Consider the following 4,503-nt stretch of genomic DNA (forward strand, 5'->3'; position numbering starts at 1 on the left):
GGGGCACCAGCCGAAGCTGATGGAAGGCACTCCGGGTCACTGAGCGCCTTGTCTCTCGACAGAGGTCATCGTACAGGGCGACCAAGGCAATTTCTGTGCCAAAACAGGCCTAAACCCTGATCAAAATGGATCCAGAAAATCAGCTTCTTCCAAGAGCACCTGGATCTGCTCCGCGACCACTTGCTCCAGAACCTCGCTCCAGAAGTTAGAAAAACCAAGATTGGTAAGATTTTAACACAGGTAAGACTTAGAAGTTAGAAGGGTAGGGATCCAGGGGAAAGAAAGCTGTGCATGTGATAAAGAACAAAACAGAGGAGGTGGAGACAACATAGTTCCTTTTAATTTCATGTTAGCTCAGGTTGCCTTGTTGACAAAAATGCATTGCATTGCATTTGTGATAGCTTGTTGGGGGCTAGAGAAAAGCTCCTTCGCTAATGGGCAAAAAAACCTTCATTTTATTTATAATGTGGCTTCCAAGGAGTAGAATAACAAACCCTCTTGAGCAGCTGGCTTAAAAGTGGTGGCATTTGGCATATGAAGCTAGGGAGAGGCATTTATTATTATTATTATTATTATTATTATTATTATTATTATTATTATTATTATATTTTAATAATACCCCACCCTTTTCCCTGATGGGAATCAAGGCAACTGACAAGCATTCCGGAAGCCACTTCAGATTGGTGAAGTTTGAAAAGAATGAAGACACCAAGAGAGAAATAACTATTGAACAAGAAAAGGTTTTGAAGCCACTGGGATCAAGAATTGGTTGTGGGGGAAGCAAAAAAGGGGGAAATAACTGAGAAAGCCACAAGGAGCAGCAGCAAAAAGCAACCAACCAAGGGTGAGAGTATTATACCTAATTGTAGTTCCTGGGCAACTGCAGAAGAGGGTCACCAAAATATTGTTGAGTTTTTGTTCCTTCAGATGTGTATAAATCCAGAAGGTTCCACAAACATGCCAGCATTTTGGATCCTCGCCAGTAATTCTGTTCCTAAGGTATAATACCCATTTAGAATACCCATTTTAAAAGCTGATGCATCAAAACGGCTTCCTTTGTCTGTCACAGTTGCCTTGCTGATTGCAGTGTGAAAAAGCAAATAAGGCATTTTGAGGGTCAATCTACTGATGGCAATGGTAGAGGCGGCCTGGTAGAGGCATTGGAGTGAATAGAGGTTTTCACCATTTTGCCAGCCATTTTTAAGCAAAAAAAGTCCAGCAAACATTTAAGCACAAACATATTCAGAATTAGGAAGGATGAGCCTTGACCATTTTTTCCTGTACATAAAGGGCAGAAATTTTGTCTGTTAATGGTAAGGCTGAAATGACTGAGAAAATATTTGAAATCTTATGAATCCCGACTCTCTGGCCATTTTTACTCATACATAAGGGGGTGGCTGATTGTTCCACTAATGACCAGAGTAGGGCCACACAAAATCATAATAACTCACAATTGTGAAACATTTTGGAATAGAGGTCTGTACCCTTAAATCCTGTAGATAAAGGAGGCATGTAGCTCCCAATTTTCTTTGCCTGGGGTACAGATACGTCTGTTTAAGGCAGGAAACATGATCCATAAATGCTGAGACTTTATTAGAAATTGAATTTGACCCAAATTGTATTACTGGCTTTTTGGTGAAAACTTGCGTTATAGGTTTGATAGTTGCTGGGTTTCTGAAAAATACTAAAATTTGGATCCTCTCCAGTACCTCTGTTCCTAAGGCAATATATTTAAAAACCTAGTGTAGCAAACTGCTTCCTTTGCCTGTAACCTCTCACTTGGTTACCTTCAATTGCAATTGTAGCTTCTATTAAAATTGAATTATCAGAGGTGGCGATAGGCACTAATAACTAACAAGTAATCTCTAAATGCTCTATCGTAATTATAGCAGGAATACAGTTGTGTGTCTTCTGGCTGAAGGTCAACTAGGTGAGTATCATGAGCTTGGCTGAGGAGAAAACCTCTGTTGTGCTCTGCCTGCAGCTCTTTGTACAAAGATTCTTTCAGGTCGCCGTGAGGGGGACCATTCAAGCACCCTGAGCCTGTTGGAGAAAAGGTAGGCTCTAAATGGAATCATACATCAAATATGCAAACTAAATATTCCAAAGAGCTTATATTGAGCAATGTTGGTTATTCAATCACTTTTTCAGAAGAGCTGCGAACTCAAAAGCCTAATGTAGTCGCTCTCCGTGCTTCTACCTAGAGGGACGTCTCTTCTCGGGACACCACTGCAGGGGAGGCCCTTTCCTGTGCCATCACCACACAATAAGGTACATCTTTTGGTGGGACAGCCATCTTTGTTTTGTTCCAGCTCTTTTTTTTACAGACCTCACCTGTGCCGGAGGCAAATCTGCTCCACTGACAAAAGGCAATGTCAGAGCTCTTGATACATCAAATGAACATCTTCAGTGTAGGACTGAGAGACACCTGCGTCTTGACTGCGCTGCTTCAGGTAACCGGCTGTTTTTGCTCCTGTGTCTGGAGGGGAGGGCTGCTGAAGACCCTAGTCTCTTCCAGGTGCATCTCAGTGACACAAGAAATAGAATTTTGCAAGCCTTCAGGAAACTTAACGGCAAGTGAACTTCATACCTCACAATTCAGTGATCTTTTTCAGTACAATCCTTTTGTGCTGGCTTCTCCATTTCCCCCGCTTGATCTCTTCACAGTTCCGTCCAAGAGCCCACCACACTCAGGTGAAGCCAGCTCTTCCTGCAGAAGTCAGGTCAGTAAGAACAGCTGTGTTCCAAAAACATTTCTCTGGAATTGGCGGAAAAGGGCCGGGGACAAACTAATGAGTCCAGATTGCTTTTCACAGACCAGCAGAAGGAACTTCCAGGCCCATGAATTCACACTTCAGAGCGACAAACAAAAAGGTGAGCATAAAGGCAGAGTTTGAAGACTGGAACCAGTCTCTCTTCTGCCCTGAAAATTAATGGCAGTCAACATGGCACTCTGTGACTTAAACACATCTAGGTAAATATCCCTTGCTTGGCAAGGGATAAAACCTCGATTGTGTTCTGTCTGCAACTTCATAACTCTTAAGGGTTTTCTTTTTTCCTGAGAGAACATTCTGTATTCAGAGTGTTCTCTCAGGTTTTGCTTTTCACCTTGTTGCATTGGCCAAAAAAAAGCAAAAGACGCTGGTGGTCGGCGCTCCTGGTTTCCAGGACGGGGTTCAAGCCCCTGCGGTGTCCCTGCTTACTTCCAATGCAACCTCCCTCCCCGCTCCCCCCTCCTCTCTTTCTCTCTCTCTTTATCTATCTCTCCCCCTTAAGAGTTAAATGAAGCAAGGTGCTCCTTTGATGCATCACTGGTGTGTGTCTAAGACAAGGTGGATTACATGGATGTTTCCCATCCTAGCACTCCTTGCCATGAGGAACAAAAAACTGACTACTTTTATATTGTTATGAAAATTTGGACCCCAAAATGCGCTGCCTTTTAAGAAGGACAGACGCTGATCGGAAGCTCCGGAATTTGCGCTAAGTTCACCTCCATCGGGAAAATGACAGAGACCACACGTTGCTGTCAGGTAAAACAAACAGATCCCTTTTATTGCAGAATGCAAAGCTACAGCTGTAGGGTCCCTGCCTCTGGAAAGCAGGAAGGAACCCCGGGGAATGGTGAAGCCCCCTCTTATACCCTCCTGTCCCCTCGTGGAGATCCCTGGACCGGGAGGGAGGGGAAGGACAAGGAGGGTGGGTGGTGGTGGTGGGATTAGCTGGGTGCGGAGAAGAGTATTCCTTTCACATGGCGAGATGTCAATCGCTCTCCTCCTGTTGTTGATGGTGTTTTCCTTTGTTTGGCAGGAGGGGCAATCAGCCGAGATGGGTGCAGAGGTGGGGCAGTTCCTGGCGATTTCCGAGGAGTGGAAGTCCATCCGGCAGGTGTTTTCCTCCAGGTCATGGAAGGATGGACTACGTTGAAGATGACATTTTATTTGAATAAAGTTGTTCCAGCTAATCCCTCTATTGTCCGTGTGTCCTTGAATGGGTATAGGGTGGTAGTAGGGCAAGGTTCAGGTGGGTTGGGGTCATACAGGGTTCATACAGAAAATATACCTGGAGAACATACCTAATACAGGGATTTCTAATTAAAAGGTAGCAGTCCTGACATATACAGTTCTAAGATATAAAACAGCAATTCTAATACAGAGAGGTACTAGCCTATATAAAGCAGCAATTGTAATACTGAGGCAGTGGATAGATTTTCCTACAAACGTTGGGAGGCACATAATGAAGGAACGTATAGTGGCTACATTAAGGGATACGCATAAGGATTTCATAATAATAAGACATAGAAGATAAGCAGACATATAAGCTAAGAAGGCATATAAGAGGACATATAATAAAGGCAGGGTTCATGGTAAGGGAGCATAAAATGGGCTGGATTATTAACTTGAGTAGAAAAGTGTCATTTTGGATTTGGGCGGCTTTCCCCCCGCCTTCTTCTGGAAACATTGTTTTGTTCTGGGCGGAGGGGAGGTGGAGAGGGGAAATGTGTGA

General features: G+C 43.8%; 1 long non-coding RNA gene across 1 annotated transcript; it reads left to right on the plus strand.

Annotated features, from left to right (window-relative positions):
- Positions 1-1,823: 1,823 nt before the first annotated feature.
- LOC132591253 (uncharacterized) lies at positions 1,824-3,117 on the plus strand. The gene is made up of 4 exons (XR_009556868.1): positions 1,824-1,930; positions 1,999-2,057; positions 2,152-2,723; positions 2,817-3,117. It is a non-coding gene; the product is annotated as an uncharacterized LOC132591253 (long non-coding RNA).
- The last annotated feature ends 1,386 nt before the right edge of the window (positions 3,118-4,503 follow it).

This window comes from Zootoca vivipara, chromosome 16 (genome assembly GCF_963506605.1).
Source record: "Zootoca vivipara chromosome 16, rZooViv1.1, whole genome shotgun sequence".
Taxonomy (NCBI): Eukaryota; Metazoa; Chordata; class Lepidosauria; order Squamata; family Lacertidae; genus Zootoca; species Zootoca vivipara.